Genomic DNA, 22705 nt, shown 5'->3' with positions numbered 1-22705 from the left:
GTTAACATTCAAGAGCCAGTTGTTGAGTTTCCATGAAGCTGTGCAGTTCTGAGTTAGTTTCTGCATTGTGAGTTCTAACTTGATTGCACTGTGGTCTGAGAGACTGTTTGTTATGATTTCCGTTCTTTTGCATTTGCTGAGGAGTGATTTACTCCCAATTATGTGGTCAATTTTAGAGTAGGTGTGATGTGGTGCTGAGAAGAATGTACAGTCTGTGGATTTGGGGTGGAGGGTTCTGTAAATGTCTATTAGGTTTGCTTGTTCCAGGTCTGAGTTCAGGTGCTGGGTATCCTTATTAATTTTCTGTCTGGTTGATCTGTCTAATATTGACAATGGGGTGTTAAAGTCTCCCACTATTATTGTGTGGGAGTCTATGTCTCTTTGTGAGTCATTAAGAACTTGCCTGATGTATCTGGGTGCTCCTGTATTGGGTTCATATATATTTAGGATCGTTAGCTCTTGTTGCATTGATCCTTTTACCATTATGTAATGTCCTTCTTTGTCTCTTTTGATCTTTGTTGCTTTAAAGTCTATTTTATCAGAGATGAGAATTGCAACTCCTGCTTTTTTTTGCTCTCCATTTGCTTGGTAAATCTTCCTCCATCCCTTTATTTTGAGCCTTTGTGTATCCTTGCATGTGAGATGGGTTTCCTGGATACAGCACACCAATGGGTTTTGGCTTTTTATCCTATTTGCCAGTCTGTGTCTTTTGATTGAAGCATTTAGTCCATTTACATTTAGGGATAATATTGTTATGTGTGAATTTGATACTGCCTTTTTTATGCTAGTTGGCTGTTTTGTTCGTTAGTTGATGCAGACTCTTGATTGCGTTGATGCCCTTTACCATTTGGTATGTTTTTGGAGTGGCTAATACTGGTTATTCCTTTATATGTGTAGAGCCTCTTTCAGGAGCTCTTGTAAAGCAGGTCTGGTGGTGATGAAATCTCTGAGTACTTGCTTGTTTGCAAAGGATTTTATTTTTCCTTCACTTATGAAGCTTAGTTTGGCTGGATAGGAGATTCTGGGTTGAAAGTTCTTTTCTTTTCTTTTTTCTTTTCTTTTCTTTTCTTTTTTCTTTTCTTTAAGGATGTCGAATATTGGCCCCCACTCTCTTCTGGCTTGTAGGGTTTCTGTTGAAAGATCTGCTGTGAGTCTGATGGGCTTCCCTTTGTGGGTAACCCAACCTTTCTCTCTGGCTGCCCTTAGCATTTTCTCCTTCATTTCAACCCTGGTGAATCTGACAATTATGTGCCTTGGGGTTGCTCTTCATGACGAATATCTTTGTGGTGTTCTCTGTATTTCCTGGACTTCAATATTGGCCTGCCTTGCTAGGTTGGGGAAGTTTTCCTGGATAATATCCTGAAGAGTATTTTCCAGCTTGGATTCATTCTCTTTGTCACATTCAGGTACACGTATCAGACGTAGATTAGGTCTTTTCACATAGTCCCACATTTCTTGGAGACTTTGTTCCTTCCTTTTTACCCTTTTTTCTCTATTCTTGCCTTCTCGTTTTATTTCATTGAGTTGATCTTCGACCTCTGATATCCTTTCTTCTGCTTGGTCAATTTGGCCATTGAAACTTGTGCATGCTTCATGAAGTTCTCGTGTTGTGTTCTTCAGCTCCATCAATTCACTTATATTCCTTTCTATGTTGTCCATTCTCGTTAGCATGTTGTCAAATCTTTTTTCAATGTTCTTAGTTTCTTTGCCCTGGGTTAGAAGATGTTCTTTTAGCTCATTGTAGTTTCTTATTACCCACCTTCTGAAGTCTGATTCTGTCATTTCATCACACTCCTTCTCCATCCAGCTTTGTTCCCTTGCTGGTGAGGAGTTGTAATCCCTTTTAGGAGGAGAGGTGTTCTGGTTTCAGATGTTTTCATCCTTTTTGCACTGGTTTCTTCCCATCTTTGTGGGTTTATCCACCTGTTGTCTTTTTAGTTACTGACTTTCAGATTGGGTCTCTGTGTGAACTTCCAGTTTGTGGATGCTGAAGTTGCTTCTTTTTCTTAGCTTTCCTTCTAACAGTCTAGCCCCTCTGCTGTAGGACTGCTGAGGTCCACTCCAGGCCCTGCTTGCCGGGGGATCACCTGCAACAGCTGCAGAACAGTAAGGGTTGCTACCAGTTTCCTCTTCTGCTATCTTTGTCCCAGAAGGATGCCCACCAAATGTCAGTCTGTTCTCTCCATTATGAGGTGACTCTTTGGATATACGGGGATCAGGCAGCTGCTTGAGGAGACAGTCTGTACTTTATTGGAGCTCAAGTCCTGAGCTGTGAGCTCCGTTGTTCATTCAGAGTTGCTGGGCGGTACGTTTAGGTCTGCTGCAGCAGAACTCATAAACTCCCCTTTTTTTTTTTTTTTCTCCCAGGTGCTCTGTCCCAGGGAGTTAGGGCTTTATTTATGAGTTTCCATTGTGCTGCTGCCTTTTTTTTTTCTTTCAGGGCTGCCCTGCCCAGTGAGGAGGCAGCCTAGTCACTGTCTGCCTGCAGAGGCTTTGCTGAGCTGCTGTGGGCTCTGCCTAGCTGCTGTGTGATCTTCCCTGCAGTCCTGTTTATATGCATGTAGTTAGAACTGCCTTGGCAATGGTGGCCCCCCTCTGTTATGGCAGACTCTCCCTGTAGTGGCAGGTTGCCTCAGCAACAGTGGGTTGCCTCAGCAATGGTGCTCTGCCTCAGCAATGGTCAGACTGCCTCCTTAGTAGTGGAGTGTCTCAGTAATGCTGGACGTCCCTCCCCCACAGAGCCGGACTGTCCCGGGTTCAGCTGTGCTTGCTGTGAAACTCTCACCCCAGAGCATTTTCAACTACTGATTTTTTGTGTGGGTGTGGGGGGATGGGTCCAGCCAAGCCTGCTCATCTGGCTCCCTAACTCAGTCTTTTGTTGTTGTTGTTGTTGAACGGTCGACTCTCTCCCTGTTGAAAAGGCGCCAGGATCTCCTATGCCGCAACTCACTGAGCCAGCTGAGACAGCGGCGCTGAGATTCCTGGTGGTTTTTTTGCCTAGGAATCTCCTGGCCTGGCTCGCTATTTCAGATGAATGGGCGACTCTGCCGTCTCAGGGCTCCAATCGCCAGCTAAGAGGGCACCTGGACCAGTGTCTTTTCTATGGAGAACTGCCGCACCAGGGTGCAGGCAAAGCAGCCGTACAGGCAGAAACAGCCGCGCTGGCGACCATGGGGCTCCTCCGCCTGGGAATCTCCTGGTCTGTGGGCAATAAAAATCCATCTGGAAATGCGGCATCCACTCACTCTCTGCACTTTCACTGGAAGCTGCAATCCTGAGCTGTTCCTAGTCAGCCATCTTTCCCCAGAGTCAGCACACCTACATTTTAACAACATTGTCCTGGAAGTGACACACACTTACTACTCTGAGTCCATGGGTGAGAATCAGGCAAACAGGCCCACTGAGGAGAGCTGGGAGCACCTGCTTCCTAGCAACAAATCTCTACTACAGACGTGGGGCATGAAATTCTCTGCCAAAATAGTAAAATAAATATGCATACATACATACATATATGTCTTTTAAAATAGTTACACTCTTTGACCAAACAATTACACTTTAAGAAATGTATCTAAAGTAAATACATATGTGGGCAAAGATACATATGTATAAATACAAATACTTATAGATGTATAAAAATGATATATGTTTTAATAACAAAAAGTAGAAATAACCTTTAAAAATTAAGCACCAAATCCAAAGAATATACATTCTTCTCATCACTACATCACACTTACTTTAAAATTGACCACATAATTGGAAGTAAATCACTCCTCAGCAAATGCAAAAGAATGGAAATCATAACAAACAGTCTCTCAGACCACAGTTCAATCATGTTAGAACTCAGAATTCAGAAACTTAACTCAGAACCGCACAGCTTCATGGAAACTGAACAACTGGCTCTTGAATGTTGACTGGCTAACAATGAATTGAAGGCAGAAATAAAGATGTTCTTTGAAACCAATGAGAATGAAGACACAACACAGCAGAATCTCTGGGACACATTTATAGCAGTGTCTAGAAGAAAATATATAGCAATAAATGCCCACATGAGAAGCAAGGGAAGATCTAAAATCGACACCCAATCATCAAAATTGAAAGAGCTAGAGGAGCAAGATCAAAAAAAAACTCAAAATCTAGCAGAAGACAAGAAATAACTAAGAAAAGGAGATAGAGTCACAAAAACCCTTCAAAAAAATCAGTAAAACCAGGAGCTCGTTTTTTGAAAAGATCAACAAAATGGACAGACCACTAGCCAGATTAATAAAAAAGAAAAGGGAGAAGAATCAAATAGATGCAATAAAAAATGAAAAAGGGGATATCACCACAGATTCCACAGAAATAAAAACCACCATCAGAGATTACTACAAACAATGTTATGCACATAAACCAGTAACCTGGAAGAAATGGATAAATTCCTGGACACTTGCCTCCTCCCAAGCTTAAACCAGGAAGAAGTCGAAATCCCGAATAGACCAATAACAAAGGCTGAAGTTGAGGCAGCAATTAATAGCATATCCACCAAAAAAAGTCTATGTCCAGATGGGTTCACAGCTGAATTCTGCTACACATACAAAGAGGAGCTGGTACCATTCCTTCTGAAACTATTACAAACAATTCAAAAAGAGGAAATCCTTCCCAAATCATTTTATGAGACCAACATCATCCTGATACCAAAACCCAACAGAGATTCAACAAGAAAAGAAAACTTCAGGCCAATATCCATGATGAACAAAGATGCAAAAATCTTCAATAATAGACTGGAAAACCGATTGTAACAGCACATCAAAAACCTTATCCATCACAATCAAGTAGGCTTCATCCCATGGATGCAAGGCTGGTTCAACATACACAAGTCTACAAATGTAATTCACCACATAAACAGAACCAAAAACAAAAACCACATGATTATCTCAATAGATGCAGAGAAGTCCTTTGACAAAATTCAACAGCATTTTATGCTAAAAATGTTCAATAAACTAGATATTGATGGAACATATCTCAAAATAATAAAAGCTATTTACAACAAACCCACAGCCAATATCATACTGTTAGGGCAAAAACTGGAAGCATTCCCTTTGAAATCTGGCGCTAGACAAGGATGCCCTCTCTCACCACTCCTATTCAATATAATATTGGAAGTTCTACCCAGAGCGATCAGGCAAGAAGAAGAAATAAAGGGTATTCAATTAGGAGAGGAAGTAGCCAAATTGTTTTTATTTGATTGTATATTTAGAAGACCCTATTGTCTCAGCCCAAAATCTCCTTACACTGATAAGCAACTTCAGAAAAGTCTCAGGATACAAAATCAATGTGCAAAAATCATAAGCATTTCTATACATCAATAGCAGACATAAAGAGAGCCAAATCAAAAACGAACTGCCATTCACAATTGCTACTAAGAGAATAAAATATCTACAAATACAACTAACAAAGGATGTAAAGGACCTCTTCAAGTAGAATTAGAAATCACTGCTCAACAAAATAAGAGAGGACACAAACAGATAGAGAAACATTCCATGCTCATGGTTAGGAAGAATCAATATTGTGAAAATGGCCATACTGCCCAAAGTAATTTATAGATTCAACACTATCCCCATCAAGCTACCAACGACCTTCTTCACAGAACTGGAAAAACCACCTTAAACTTCATATGGAACCAAAAGAGAGCCCGCATAGCCAAGTCCATTCTAAGCAAAAAGAACAAAGTGGGAGGCATCACACTACGTGACTTCAAACTGTACTACAAGGCTACAGTAATCAAAACAGCATGGTACTTGTACCAAAACAGAGATATAGAAGAATGGAACAGAACAGAGACCTCGGAGGCAATGCCACACATCTACAACCATCCGATCTTTGACAAACCTAACAAAAACAAACAATGGGGAAAGTATTCCCTGTTTAATAAATGGTGTTGGGAAAACTGGATAGCCATGTGCAGAAAGCAGAAACTGGACCCCTTCCTGGCACCTTACACTAAAATTAACTCCAGATGGATTAAAGACTTAAACATAAGACCTAACACCATAAAAACCCTAGAAGAAAACTTAGGCAAAACCATCCAGGACATAGGCATAGGCAAGGACTTCATGACTAAAACACCAAAAGCATTGGCAACAGAAGTCAAAATAGACAAATGGGACCTAATTAAACTCCAGAGCTTCTGCACAGCAAGAGAAACAATCATTAGAGTGGACTGGCAACCAACAGAATGGGAAAAAATTTTGTCATCTACCCATCTGACGAAGGGCTAATATCCAGAATCTACAAAGAAGTAAAATGGATTTACAAGAAGAAAACAAACCCATTCAAAAGTGGGCAAAGGATATGAATAGACACTACAAAAGAAGACATACATGAGGCCAACAAACATATGAAAAAATGCTCATCATCACTGATCATTAGAGAAATGCAAATCAAAACTACATTGAGATACCATATCACGCCAGTTAGAATGGTGATCATTAAAAAATCTGGAGACAACAGATGCTGGAGAGGATGTGGAGAAATAGGAACTTTTACAATGTTGTTGGCAGTGCAAATTAGTTCAACCATTGTGGAAGACAGTGTGGTGATTCTTCAATGACCTAGAAATAGAAATTCCATTTGACCCAGCAATCCCATTACTGGGTATATATCCAAAGGATTATAAATCATTCTACTATAAGGACACATGCACATGAATGTTCATTGTGTCACTGTTTACAATAGCAAAGACTTGGAACCAACCCAAATGCCCATCAATGATAGACTGGATAGGGAAAATGTGGCACATATACACCGTGGAATACTATGCAGCCATAAAAAAGGATGAGTTCATGTCCTTTGTAGGGACATGGATGAACCTGGAAACCATCACTCTCAGCCAACTGACACAAGAATGGAAAATCAGACACTGCATGTTCTCACTCATAGGCAGCTGTTGAACAATGAGAACACATGGACACAGGGAGGGAAGCATCACACACTGGGGTCTGTGGGGGGGAGCTAGAGGAGGTACGGTGGGGGGGTGGGGATTTGGGGAGGGATAACATGGGGAGAAATATCAGATATAGGTGATGGGGAGGAAGGCAGCAAACCACATTGCCATGTATGTACCTATGCAACAATCTTGCATGTTCTTCACATGCACCCCAAAACCTAAAATGCAATTATATATATATATATATAATAAAAATTAAGCAGATTGATCAAGTAAATTCAGGCATATTTATTTAATGGAATACTATTGACCATCAAGAATGATGCTATAAATGTTTCTTTATTGATTGTGATTAAATTTATAAACCACAATACATTGGATGATCCCATTTTGTAACAAGAAATTCTAATGAATATATAGACTGGTAATACAACATATAGAGTCCAGCTTCTATAACTTTTATTTTAGGTTCTAAAATACAATCTTATCTATTAACTTAGAAATGTGCCAGTTCTGAAGGACTAACTCTGGTAAAATATTCTCAAGAGTCTGACTGACAAACTGGAATGCTGATTTGTCCTTTTGCAGTGAAAGTATGCCCCTTACCGTAGAATATGCCTGTTTCTTTTCTCTGAGAACATCTTCACCCTGTTATCAAGACACAAGGAAATCAAGCTTCTTTGTCAGAAGTTACTTCATGAGCTCAGACCTCAAAAGAAAGGGAATTTGATGCTCTTGAGAGTTCTTTTTCTGGACTAGAGAATCAATGCGATTTCAAGCAGTCAACTGATACTGAATGCACTGCTACTCTATAATAAGAGCTGTGCTAGGCCCTGAGGACACAAGAGTGAATAGCATGACATCTGCCACTTCAGAACCCAGCAAGGAGCATGGGAGGCACAGGTGTCAACAGCGATTGTGATCCAAGAGCAGAGCTTAGTGAGGGACACCCACAAGGTTCAATGAGAAACACCCAGCCCTTTTTAGGGATGAGGAAGAACTCACAGAGAAGACAGTATTTGAGTTAAATACAAAAGAACAAGAAAGACTTCCAAATATAAGCAAAATGAGGAGGGACCTTCCAGGCAAAATAAAAATAATATGCACCAGAGAAGTCAAAGATTGTGAACCCTGGAGAAATGCAATAACATTCCCAAACTTAAATGATACAATGCAAAACACCAAGCCTGGTGCTTCGGACAACGTAAGCACTCAAATGTCAACGTCCTTTCTCTTCCTCTTCTCAAACTGAAAGCAAATAAAGCAGAATCAGGGGAAGAATTGAGTTTTGTGAAGCATCTACATTTGGGGGCCTCTTTTCAAGAATACAGAATTAGATTCAAAGCCTTGGAAGGGTCCCATACAAGTGAGGGGTTCCAAAGCTAAGCCTCACTAACTACTCTCCATACACTCCTAGCAGAATACAGAAGGAGAATATTGATGGTGGGGATGGAGGGTGAGTGAATTTAGTGGGAACACTGTGATGCACTGCCCAGGTCTCCCTTCAGGAATGAAGAACTTACTCCCCCGCTGGTAGGGCTGCTGCAAAAAGAAGGCCCTCAGCTGGTATTTCCTACAGGGATTTGCAGCAGCCGAAGAAAGTCACACACCATCTTCCTGCAGCATCCTATGAGGTTGACATAGAAACCCAGAAAACTGAGAAATCATCATGACCCCCCATGTAGAGGCACATAGGAGCCAGAGATAAATGGAGCCCTAACCCAGGTCCAGTTCATGGTGAGCACAGTTGGTTCACTGACCCAGCTGATGTCATTTTCCTGGTCCGCAGATGCATTACTGGAATGGACACCCTTGCTAGTCAGCAGAACACTTACATTTGCTCCTTGACCTGTGGAGTGAGACTTAGGGCAGTATGGAAGGCCAAGAGGTTACCTTTGAAACTGCAGGTCCCCACTACCAATAAGAAAGAATATCAAAAATAACACTCTCTCCTCAGGATAATGGCAGAGATTAATGCTATACTGAGAGAATTGAAAGATGAAGGGCGATGAGGATTACCACTTCATCATCTATGCATTTAATTGACCATTCTGGTTCCTGCAAAAACTACAAGTATCCCAAAAAATTACACAGATTACCATAAATTCATCCAAGTAATAGCCCCAATTGCATACTGTGCCATGAGTGAAATCTTTGCTAGAGCGGCTTCCGGCACATAGGATGTGGCCATTAATCTTGCATTTTTTCCATTCCTACTAGAAATGAATATCAGAAACCATCTGCATTCCCCTAAAATGAACAACAGTAAACATTTACAACCTTACTCCAGAATTACGTTAATTTTCCCACCCTCCCCTCTGCCACAGTATAAGCTCACAAACCTGTACTGACCGGATTTCTGAGATAGCATAGCACTGCCCCATTCTATTGACAGCATTGTTCAAACCAGAGCAGATAACAAGATACAGCAGGTACACTGGAGGCCATGGTAAGACACATGAACTCTCGAGTGTGAGAAATATGCCCTCCAATGACTCAGGACTCCAACAAATCACTAAAACTTTTAGATGTCTACTGGACTGGGGCAGATGAGGATGTCATCTCCAAACTAAAAGACAAATATGAATAACTTGCATCTCCCACCGTGAAGAAGCACAAGGCCTGATCAGAAGAGATCAGCTTCTCTGGGTTATGAAGGCAGCATATTCTATTCCTAGGAATATTGCTTCAACACATCTACCAAGTCCAGAGCAGGAAGAGTTGTCAGCTTTTCATTGGGATTGGAGCAGGAAAGGGATATACAGAAGGTCCAAGCTGGAGGTCAAGCAACCTATCTTTTAGCCATATATTCCAGCAGACACTATGGTAATAGATACTTCAGTGGTCAGCAAAGATACCATGTGTATTTTATGGCCAGTATCAGTGGGAGAATCATAACACAGATCCATAGGGTTCTGGGGCCTGCCACCTGTCACAGAATTAATTATGCACCTTTTGGAAAATGATTGTTGTCATGTTACTAAGCACTGGTGGAGATGGAGTGTCTGTCCATGGGACACCAAGTGACCATGTAGTCAGAACTGCCCCCCTTGTGATTGGATATGTCTAAATCATCGAGTCATAGGTTGGACAGATCCAGCAGTAATTCACTATAACATGAAAATGGTACTTGTGTGATTAAACACAGTTGCACCAGAGAGCACGATCAAGCTGTACAAGCAGGTAAGTCATCCACCACTGTTGTACCAAAGTCTGTCCCTCAGCACACACCTGTGCTCACATGGGTGATCCCTTTTGACCTGCTGATAGAAGAAGAAAAAGCCCTAGCTTTGTTCTTAAATGGGTGAGTTCAGTATATTGCTGAAAGACAAAAATGGATGGTGGCTGCACTACAACTTGCCCAAGAATTGCCTTGAAATACAAGGCAAGGAAAGCTCCTCCCACAAGCAGAGCTTTGGGTGGTAGACATGGTCAGCCACTTTGTAAGAAGAGAAGTGTCCCAAGGATAGACTATGCATGAACTCATAGGCAATGTTAAATGGCTTGGCTGATTAGTCAGGAACCTGAAAGAAGGGTAGAAGATCAGGAGGTCTAGGTAGCGACATGTGGATGGATATATAGGATGGGACAAAGTATGATCTTTACATCACATATCTATGCCCATCAGAGGTAATTCATCACAGAAGAGGCACTAAATAACCAAGTAGCCAGTTTCTCTCAATAGCCACCCATGGCAGGCACTATGGACATGTGAAAAGAGTGGCCATGGTGCAGGGATGGAGGCTATGTGTGGCCTCAACAGAGTGAATTTTTACTTACCAAGGCTGATCTAGCTGCTACAATGGCTGAATGTCTAACCTGCCAACAGCAGAAGCCAATGCTGAGTCCCCAGCCACTGGTAATAAGTTGACTACATAGGACCCCTCACTCCATAGAAGGAGCAGTTACTCTTTTTCATAGGAATAGGTATCTATTCTGAGTCTGGGGTTTACCTTTCCTACCGCAAGGACCCAGCCAGCACTACTGTCCAAGGACTTACTAAGTATTTGATCCACTGACAAAGTATCCCACCTAATATTGCATCCAACTAAGGTATCCATAGCACAGCAAAGGAGCTGTAGGAGAGGGCAACAACCATAAAATCTACTTCTCATATAAAATGCTATAACACCTAGAAGCTGACAGACTGATGAAATGATGGAACAGCCTGTTGAAACAACAGTGGAAGTGCCAACTCATAAATACTATCTTGCAAGGATAGGGGGCTATCCTCCAGAGTGCAGTTTACATTTTAAATAAATAATGTTTATAGGTATACAGTCTACCTACCGTGTCCCCAGGAGGCAGAATATATAGGTCTGAAAGCCAAACAGTAGAAGCAGGAGTCCCAAATACCACTATTCTCAAAGTCCCACTTAGGGCTTTTTGTGCTTCCTGCCCCCACAACTTGGGACTCCGTGATTTTAAAAATCCTTTTACCCAAAGAGAAAATGCTTATTCCAGGGGATACAGCAAGGGTCTCGTTGAATGATAAGCTCAGCTTCGACCTGGGAAACTTTAGGCTTCTCACACCAAGGGACTAGAAGGCACCAAAAAAGACCATCATCTTAATAGGGGCAATTGGCCCTGCTTATTAGAATAATGTAGGGCTGTTATTACACCATAAGGAGGAAGGAATATGTTTGACACTTGGATGATCCACTTGGTGGATCATCTTGGGTGGATCCACTTGGGTGCTGCTTGGTTCTTCCTTGCCCTATTTTGATGGTAAACATAAAAGTGCAGGAACCTCAGCCAGAGGAAGATATGATGACCAAGGGCTTAGATCCTTCAGGAAGGAAGGTCTGGGTCACACAAATAAGTCAGCCCCTAATTCAGCTGAGGTGTTAACGAAGGGTGACGGTAATCTAGAATGAAGAGTAGAGGAGAGTAAGTGTGAGTGTCAGTTGTGCCCCAAGACCTGCTACAAATGCAGGGACTATAGTTTGTCCAACTACCTTTTTCTTCTAAATTTGCAAGAGAGAGAGGCCCCCTGGAATCTTAGAGTGTCTGCTTCTAGAACTTATTCAAAGAAGTGGATCAAAATAACCTGATATAATTTGGATGTTTGTTCCCTCCAAATCTCATGTTGAAATTGATCCTCAGTGTTGGAGGTGGGGTCTTGTGGGAGGTGTTTGGATCATAGAAGCAGATCCTTCATGAATGGCTTGATGCCATTCCCATGGTAATGAGTGGGTTCTTTATTCACTCAAGAGATGGTCACTTAAAAAAGTATGGCACCTCTCTCCTCTTTTTTCCTCTCTCTGCACGTGACTCGCCAACTCCCCTTTCCCTACTACTATGATTAGAAGCTTCCAGAGGTCCTCACCAGTAGCAGATGCTGGTGCCATGCTTCCTGTACAGCCTGTGGAAGAACTGTGAGCCAAATAAACCTCTTTTCTTTACAAATTAACCAGTCAGGTATTTCTTTATTGCAAGGCAAATGGACTAAGACAAGGCCCAAGGAGTGGACTGTGTTGGCCACTGTGATATGCTGCCCCATCCTCCATCAGGAACAAAAAACTCACTCTCACCTTCTGGGAGTGCCAAAGGCAGAAGCTCTCAGCTATCAGGACACGATATGGACTACTTTGGCTGAAGAGAACAGCGTCACCTAAGGTCACATCCTCATTCTATGATAGCCAGCATCCAATGACTGATTGACATGGAAGTACAATGGCCTGGGCTCTTGCCCAACTCAGAACAACTTCAAAGGGTCGTCACAGCTTCAGGTCTCCCCAAAGAGTTGGGTGAAGCCCCTGCTGAAACTGTCTCATGGCTAAATTTCACCCATCACCCAAGGCTGCTACCTTCATTCTACAAATGTTGATTACAAGAGCACTCCCTAATGAGCCCTGACTGTTCATCTTCATCTCAGTATCTGCTTCACAGGGAATCCAACCTATGATATGCACCAAAATACAGGCACCAGAAATACTTGTGTCTGTAGGATAAGTTCTCTCCCTGGAATGGTACTTGATAAATGCTAATTCATTTACCATCTAAATTGCATGCATCATTATCTATTAATAGATAAGCAAAAATATAATTGATCTTAGTTTCTCCTCATTAAATATGAATATTGATGAGACACAACTTACTATAAGAGGTCAGAATCCCATCTTCCAAGGTGGCCCCAGATGTCCAGAGTTTGATTCGACTTTTTCTTTAAAGATGACTCACTGCTAACCTCAGATAAAATCCCTGATTCATTCTTGTTTTGAAAGCAAGAAACTGCCAGAAAGATTAATTATACTTCCAATGAGCTAGCCTTTTCCATGACCAGGTTGTTCCCTGGTTTCAGCAGCAATACTTGAGGTCAGATCTTTCTTTGTGATTTCTGGAAGTTCCATGCTCTAAGAACTCCCACCCTGCCTGTCCCAGAAAAACAAAAAGCACAGAAGAACTCATCTATCTTCTGAATTCATTCTTTCCTGCCAGGTATGCTCCTATTACTAAGGCTGGTAGCAGCTCATTTAGGTACTCTGGAACCCTTTAATTTCTAGAGAGGACCAAGGGAACTATTGTCTTTAACTCCTGTTTCCCTGACATGGCACTAAGATAGAAAACATTGCTCTTTTCCAACTGTAGAAGTACATGAATGCATATAAGTAATCCATCTAGATATGAAACTATAAATTTGTACAAAATAACAGAAATCTCCAAGTTGTCCTGGCCCTCTCCATATCAGAATGTTATTAGGGAAATTAGGTAACTTAGTAACTTTAGAGGACAAAAGAGGGGAAGATAAAAGGATGATTTCATGTGCTACACTACCTATGTCACCCAGGATCTACACTGGCGTGCTGTTAGTGATCCTCTGTTAAGAAATGGTCCTATTCAACTCAGACCTGGACGAAGCAAACCTAATAGACATTTACAGAACTCTCCACCCCAAATCCACAGACTATACATTCTTCACAGCACCACATCACACCTACTCTAAAATTGACCACATAATTGGGAGTAAGTCACTCTTCAGCAAATGCAAAAGAACCAAAATCATAAGAGTCTCTCAGACCACAATGCAATCAAGTTAGAACTCAGAATTCAGAAACTTAACTCAGAACCACACAGCTTCATGGAAACTGAACAACTGGCTCTTGAATGTTGACTAGACAAACAATGAAGTGGAGGCAGAAATAAAGATGTTCTTAGAAACCAACAAGAATGAAGACACAACATACCAGAATCTCTGGGACACATTTAAAGCAGTTTCTCGAGGAAAATATATAGCAATAAATGCCCACATGAGAAGCAAGGAAAGATCTAAAATCAACACCCTATCATCAAAATTGAAAGTGCTAGAGGAGCAAGATCAAAAAAAACTCAAAACCTAGTGGAAGACAAGAAATAACTAAGATCAAAGGAGAACTGAAGGAGACAGAGACACAAAAAACCCTTCAAAAAATCAATAAGTCGAGGACACTTTTTTTAAAAAAGATGAACAAAATAGACCACTAGCCAGAATAGTAAAAAAGAAAAGAGAGAAGAATCAAATAGATGCAATAAAAAACGAAAAAGGGGATATCACCACAGATTCCACAGAAATAAAAACCACCATCAGAGATTACTACAAACAACGTTATGCACATAAACCAGTAAATCTGGGAGAAATGGATAAATTCCTGGACACTTGCATCCTCCCAAGCCTAAACCAGGAAGAAGTCAAAACCCTGAAAAGACTAATAACAAGGGCTGAAGTTGAGGCAGCAATTAATAGCCTACCAACCAAAAAAAGCCCAGGTCCAGATAGGTTCACAGCCGAATTCTACCAGACATACAAAGAGGAGCTGGTACCACTACTTCTGAAACTATTACAAACAATTCAAAAAGAGGAAATCCTTCCCAAATCATTTTATGAGACCAACATCATCCTGACATCAAAACCCAGCAGAGACTCAACAAGAAAAGAAAACTTCAGGCCAATATCAATGATGAACACAGATGCAAAAATCCTCAATAATATACTGGCAAACCAATTGTAACAGCACATCAAAAACCTTATCCATGATGATCAAGTAGACTTCATCCCAGGGCTGCAAGGCTGGTTCAACATACAAAAGTCTACAAATGTAATTCACCACATAAACAGAACCAAAGACAAAAACCACATGATTATCTCAATAGATGCAGAGAAGGCCTTTGACAGAATTCAACAGCACTTTATACTAAAACCTCTCAATAAACTAGGTATCAACAGAGCATATCTCAAAATAATAAAAGCTATTTACAACAAACCCACAGCCAATATCATACTGTTAGGGCAAAAACTGGAAGCATTCCCTTTGAAATCTGGCACTAGACAAGGATGCCCTCTCTCACCACTCCTATTCAATATAATATTGGAAGTTCTAGCCAGAGCGATCAGGCAAAAAAAAAAAAAAAAAAAAAAAAAAAAAAAGAAAGAAAGAAATTGAATTTATTCAATTAGGAAAGGAGAAAGTCAAATTGTCTCTATTTGCAGATGACATGATTGACTATTTAGAAGACCCCACCATCATCTCAGCCCAAAATCTCCTTAAACTGATAAGCAACTTCAGAAAAGTCTCAGAGTACAAAATCAATGTGCAAAAATCATAAGCATTCCTATACACCAACAACAGACTTAAAGAGAGCCAAATCAAGAACGAACTGCCATTCACAATTGCTACTAAGAGAATAAAATATCTACAAATACAACTAACAAAGGATGTAAAGGACCTCTTCAAGGAGAACTATCAACCACTGCTCAATGAAATAAGAGAGGACACAAACAGATGGAGAAATGTTCCATGCTCATGCTTAGGAAGAATCAATATTGTGAAAATGGCCATACTGCCCAAAGTAATTTACAGATACAACACTATCCCCATCAAGCTACCAATGACCCTCTTCACAGAGCTGGAAAAAACCACCTTAAACTTCATATGGAACTAAAAGAGAGCCTGCATAGCCAAGTCAATTCTAAGCAAAAAGAACAAAGCGGGAGGCATCACACTACTGGACTTCAAACTATACTACAAGATTACAGATATCAAAACAGCACGGTACTAGTACCAAAACAGAGATATAGACGAATGGAACAGAACAGAGGCCTCAGAGGCAATGCCACACATCTACAACCATCTGATCTTTGACAAACCTAACAAAAATAAGCAATGGGGAAAGGATTCCCTGTTTAATAAATGGTGTTGGGAAAACTGGATACCCATGTGCAGAAAGCAGAAACTGGACCCCTTCCTGACACCTTACACGAAAATTAACTCCAGATGGATTAAAGACTTAAACATAGACCTAACACCATAAAAACCCTAGAAGAAAACTTAGGCAAAACCATTCAGGACATAGGCTTAGGCAAGGACTTCATGACTAAAACACCAAAAGCACTGCAAACAAAAGTCAAAATAGACAAATGGGACCTAATCAAACTCCAGAGCTTCTGCACAGCAAAAGAAACAGTCATTAGAGTGAATTGGCAACCAACAGAGTGGGAAAAAATTTTTGCAGTCTACCCACCTGACAAAGGGCTGATATCCAGAATTTACAAAGAACTAAAACAGGTTTACAAGAAAAACAAACAAGCCCATTCAAAAGTGGGCAAAGGATATGAACAGACACTTCACAAAAGAAGACATACATGAGGCCAAGAAACATTTGAAAAAATGCTCATCATCACTGGTCATTAGAGAAATGCAAATCAAAACTACATTGAGATACCACCTCTGGCCAGTTAGAATGGTGATCATTAAAAAATCTGGAGACAACAGGTGCTGGAGAGGATGTGGAGAAATAGGAACACTTTTATACTCTTGGTGGGAGTGTAAATTAGATCAACCATTGTGGAAGACAGTGTGGTGATTCTTCAAGGACCTAGAAATAGAAATTCCATTTGACCCAGCAATCCCATTACTGGGTATATATCCAAAGGATTATAAATCATTCTGCTATAAGGACACATGCACACGAATGTTCATTGCAGCACTGTTTACAATAGCAAAGACCTGGAACCAACCCAAATGCCCATCGATGATAGACTGGACAGGGAAATGTGGCACATATACACCGTGGAATACTATGCAGCCATAAAAAACGATGAGTTCATGTCCTTTGGGGACATGGATGAACCTGGAAACCATCATTCTCAGCAAACTGACACAAGAACACTGCATGTTCTCACTCATAGGCAGCTGTTGAACAATTAGAACACATGGACATGGCGGGGAGCATCACAGACTCAGGTCTGTTGGGGGGAACTAGGGGAGGGACATCGGGTGGGTGGTGGGGAGTTGGAGAGGGACAACATGGGGAGAAATGATTGGGAGGAAGGCAGAAAACCACATTGCCATGTGTGTTTCTATGTAACAATCTTGCATGTTCTTCACATGTACCCCAAAACCTAAAATGCAATAAAATATATATATTTTTTAAATGGTCCTGTTCATAATTAAAATAATAGTAATAGAAAGGTTCTCTGTTATCCAAGATCTTACCCTTCCATGTCAAAAAAATCCTAGATTAAAAACAACTTATGACCATGATATTAAACAACCATAATTAGGGCATTTAAGGTTGTTATCCCAGCTCTGCTGCTAAAGAAAAGCCACTTTCAACTGCTGAGGTCTTACTTTTTCTCATCTGTTTACAAAACTAGGGAGGGACAAGAGAGGGTTAGCCTTTCCAAAAAACTTTAATAATAATGGTGCTATATTGGAAATAATAATAATTATTTTACTGTTTGAAGCAAAACTTTAAAGGTAACTTCTAAGTTTCCATCCAATGCTATACTAGTGTAACTTTCATGTGACCATGTTGAGGTAAATTTCATTAGCTAGTTTATCAACCCCAACCCATATCTCACCAAAATACGGCTTCAATAGCAAGCTGTACATCAACAATTTGACGTGGCCCAGCCAGACCTCTCCTCTGAGCTCCAGACTTGCATACAGCTGTCTACTCCATATATCATACATGTGGCTGTCTCAAAGACACTGCAAATGGCCATATGCAAAACAAGCTTCACAAATTTCACCCCAAATCTGATGCTCTTCCAGTGATCTTTATCACAGCAGCAAGTATCACCATCTAATAAGTACAACAAGCCAGGTAACCCGAGTAAGGCTTAATACCTTCCACCTCCCTCATCTTCAATTTCCAATCTACACCAACTCCTATCTTCCCACCCCCACATCCCCCGCTCCGAGACAGACTCTCACTCTGTCACCCAGCCTGGAGTGCAGTAGTACAATCTCGGCTCATTGTAACCTCTGCCTCCCAGGTTCAAGCAATTCTCACCCCTCAGCCTCCCAAGTAGCTGGGATTATAGGCACCCACTGCTACACCTGGCTAATTTTTGTATTTTTGGTAGAGAAAAGGTTTCACCATGTTGGCCAGGTTGGTCTCTAACTCCTATCCTCAAATGATCTGCCCGCCTCGGCCTCTCAAAGTGCTAGGATTACAGGTGTGAGCCACCACACCTGGCCCCAATTTTATTGCTAAATAAATCGAACCATCTACCAATCTTTGTCTCTATCCCCACTACCTAGTCCAATCTACTACTACTTCTCACCTGCATTATGCAGTAGCCTTCTTACTGGTCCCCTGAAATTCTTTTGTCCAATATCCATTCTCTATAGTACAATTAGCAATATCTGAAAATGTATATATGATCATGCCATTCCCTGCTTAAAACCCCCAAATGATTTTTCTATTCTCTTAGTACAGTCTCAAAATCCTTGACTCTTACTACAAGGTCCTACGTGATCTGGCACCAGCTTCATAACACAGTGCTTCACGCCTCTCTTGGAGCTCTAGCCACATTGGCCTCCCCAATCTCTTTAAATGAGCATGCTCCCTCCATCCACAGGACCTTTGCACATATTGTTCTACAGCTGCAGAGAGTTTTACTCCATTTTCTTTGCCTAGCTAGTGCCTAGTTTTTCTTCAAGCCGCAGCTCAAAAAACAGTTTCTCAGGAAAACCTTCTCTGACCCCCAGGCTAAATCAAGTCCTGGTATGACAAGTTATCATAGTATCGCAAACATTTTCCTTGTAGCACTTATTACATTTTGCAATGATTAATGTAGGTGATTATTTATTCCACATATGTCTTTCTCACCAGCTAGAGCTCAGACATTTTTTGTTCACCATTTTATCCCTGAAACCTCTTTCAATGCTTAGTACATAATAGGTACTCAATAAATATTTGTCTAACAGATGAACAAACAGATAAATAGAAGCAGGGGGAAGTAATGAGTCATCTTTTTCTCATGATTGCTTTTGCTGAAATGCTTACATATTTGCCTCTTAAACTGTATTTCTCTTTAACTGTGAAGGTATTATTTGGGACTTCTGCTCAAATTTCAGCAATTTTAAAGAGAAATGGTATCTACTTATCAAATTTAAATTGTTAAGAATGATCACTTGTTATTTCCATGGCAGTTATACAATGTCAATTACAAAGAACAGCCTTGATAGTTCTTGGGAAAATTATTAGTGGGTCAAGAAAAACAGAAGCTAAGGAATATTTGTAATAATCTCCAAGAATGAGATAGCAGCCCTGAGTATTGTGCAGTAGAAAAGTTCTGAATTACCATCAGCTTTACTTTTCCAAGACTATTCTAGTCAAGCATCTCAAATTCTTAAGTCTTGGACATTTAATGAGGTCCCCAAACTGCTCTCTAACCTGGAGATTGCAGGGAAAGGAATGAGGAATTTCTGGTGGTAGGAAGGCAGACAAGCACAAGAGTCTAATGAAAGTTAAAGGAAATTCACAAATAATGTTGGGGAAGCGAGAGTGAACGTTTTCAATTCAGCCTGTGATCACCTCCTGTCCCTATCCCTAACTTCTTGTAAGTGAATTTTGTAATGCAATCCGCAACTATTAAGATGCACAGGACATTCATTATGTCCGGGGTACCTCAGCCCCAGGGCACTCTTCTCATTTAACTTATCCTTTCACTTAGCCCTTTGGCCAGCTCCACCTCTGAGGAACAAACCTAACACCAAGATTCTAAGCCAGGTCTTTCATCAGTACCAAATTCAATTTATGAAACCCCCAAGTGTTACCTCCTCCAGTGAAAATGTTCAGACAATGTTTTGGAGGCAAGTCACGTCCAAGTGTCGTGATGAGTCTAACCGAATCCCTGAAGTGATTTTCCCTTTCCTCCACTCTCTACCCCTTCTCTGTATTTCTGAACTAAAGGAGAAAACATAGAGACAAGGCAAGGCAGAAATCAATCACTGAAGCTGATATTCCCTCTTCACATACCCCAGGTCAGCAGCTACTGTCCTCTCAGTCTTCCAATGTGACTTGAATAAAGGCCTCCTCAAGGTAAAGCACCTTGGATGAGAGAGAAATTTACAAAAGGATGAATAAAAAAAAAAAAAAAAAAAAGCCTCAGAGGCACAGTCAGCATGAAAACAAGACCAGCACCTGTGCTATTTAAGATCTCCTCTCCCATCAACCCTTGGGGCCTCAGAATAAACAGTTCCTATAAGCTCCCAATGCAGAGAGTGAGGCTCCCTGGAAGTATGCTTTTGAAATCATTAAGAAAAAGGGAGGCTTATAGCCGGGCGCGGTGGCTCACGCCTGTAATCCCAGCACTTTGGGAGGCTGAGGTGGGGGGATCACCTGAGGTCAGGAGTTCGAGACCAGCCTGACCAATATGGTGAAACCCCATCTAAAAAAAAAAAAAGAAAAAGGGAGGCTTAGGGAGACTCTTTTTGTGAAGCCATCTGCGACTGCAACATACTTAGCTGTCTGTGTGACTCACACGCAACTTTAACTATCATAGCCCATTTTTAAATAACTGTTGGATTGCTGGTCATAGCATTATATAGCTATATGTTTACATGTTTATTTATCCCACTGTAAGGGGAGATCTCCCGGGGCCTGGAGCCACATACTAACAGTCTTTATAGCTCCATCACATAGTACAATAAGTGTTCAGTGTTTGTTGAATGAATAGGTGAATTTAAAAGTGCAGGAATCTTTGAGGATTTCCTGATTAAAATATTTTTCCCCCATTTATTTATTTTATTGCATTTTAGGTTTTGGGGTACATGTGAAGAACATGCAAGATTGTTGCATAGGTACACACGTGGCAGTGTGATTTGCTGCCTTCCTCTCCATCACCTACATCTGGCATCTCTCCCTTTGCTATCTCTCCCCAGCTCCCCACCCCCCACCGTCCCTCCCCTATTTCCCCCCAACTGACCCCAGTGTGTAGTGCTCCCCTCCCTGTATCCATGTGTTCTCATTGTTCAATAGCCACCTATGGGTGAGAACATGCGGTGTTTGATCTTCTGCTCTTCTGTCAGTTTGCTGAGAATGATGGTTTCCAGGTTCATCCATGTCACTACAAAGGACACAAACTCATCGTTTTTGATGGCTGCATAATATTCCACGGTGTATATGTGCCACATTTTCCCTATCCAGTCTATCGTCGATGGGCATTTGGGTTGGTTCCAGGTCTTTGCTATTGTAAACAGTGCTGCAATGAACATTTGTGTGCACGTGGCCTTATAGTAGAACAATTTGTAATCCTTTGGATATATACCCAGTAATGGGATTGCTGGGTCAAATGGAATTTCTATTTCTAGGTTCTTGAGGAATCGCCACACTGTCTTCCACAATGGTTGAACTAATTTACACTCCCACCAACAGTGCAAAAGTGTTCCTATTTCTCCACATCCTCTCCAGCATCGGTTGTCTCCAGATTTTTTAAAGATTGCCATTCTAACTAGCGTGAGATGGTATCTCAATGTAGTTTTGATTTGCATTTCTCTGATGACCAGTAATGATGAGCATTTTTTCATATGCTTGTTGGCCTCATGTATGTCTTCTTTTGTGAAGTGTCTGTTCATATCCTTTGCCCACTTTTGAATGGGCTTGTTAGTTTTTTTCTTGTAAATCTGTTTTAGTTATTTGTAAATTCTGGATATCAGCCCTTTGTCAGATAGGTAAACTGCAAAAATTTTTTCCCAATCTGTTGGTTGCTGACTCGCTGTAATGACTATTTCTTTTGCTGTGCAGAAGCTGTGGGGTTTGATTAGGTCCCATTTGTCTATTTTGGCTTTTGTTGTCAATGCTTTTGGTGTTTTGGCCATGAAGTCCTTGCCTACACCTATGTCCTGAATGGTTTTGCCTAGATTTTCTTCTAGGGTTTTTATGGTGTTAGGTCTTATGTTTAAGTCTTTAATCCATCTGGAGTTAATTTTAGTGTAAGATGTCAGGAAGGGGTCCAGTTTCTGCTTTCCGCACATGGCTGGCCAGCTTTCCCAACACCATTTATTGAACAGGGAATCCTTTCCCCATTGCTTGTTTTTGTCTGGTTTGTCAAAGATCAGATGGTTGCAGATATGTTGTGTTGCCTCCGAGACCTCTGTTCTGTTCCATTGGTCTATATCTCTGTTTTGGTACCAGTACCATGCTGTTTTGATTACTGTAGCCTGGTAGTATAATTTGAAGTCAGGTACTGTGATGCCTCCCGCTTTGTTCTTTTTGCTTAGAATTGACTTGGCTATGCGGGCTCCCTTTTGGTTCCATATAAAGTTTAAGGTAATTTTCTCCAGTTCTGTGAAGAAGGTCGTTGGTAGCTTGATGGGGATAGCATTGAATCTGTAAATTACTTTGGGCAGTATGGCCATTTTCACGATATTGATTCTTCCTAACCATGAACATGGAATGTTTCTCCATCTGTTTGTGTCCTCTCTTATTTCATTGAGTAGTGGATTGTAGTTCTCCTTGAAGAGGTCCTTTACATTCCTTGTTATTTGTATTCCTAGGTATTTTATTCTCTTT

General features: G+C 41.0%; 1 long non-coding RNA gene across 1 annotated transcript in view; it reads right to left on the bottom strand.

The window, feature by feature from the left end:
* Window positions 1-20455, bottom strand: part of LOC116561484 — a 216216-nt gene extending 195761 nt beyond the window's left edge. Inside the window, exon 1 of the long non-coding RNA XR_004273451.1 lies at window positions 20171-20455. This is a non-coding gene — a long non-coding RNA (uncharacterized LOC116561484). The remainder of the gene's footprint in view (window positions 1-20170) is intronic.
* Window positions 20456-22705: the final 2250 nt, after the last annotated feature.

This window comes from Sapajus apella, unplaced genomic scaffold, assembly GCF_009761245.1.
Source record: "Sapajus apella isolate SASKATOON/1434 unplaced genomic scaffold, GSC_monkey_1.0 scaffold29, whole genome shotgun sequence".
Classification (NCBI taxonomy): Eukaryota; Metazoa; Chordata; class Mammalia; order Primates; family Cebidae; genus Sapajus; species Sapajus apella.
The sequence above is the reverse complement of the archived record's forward strand: the minus strand, read 5'-3'. Positions and strand labels throughout refer to the sequence as shown.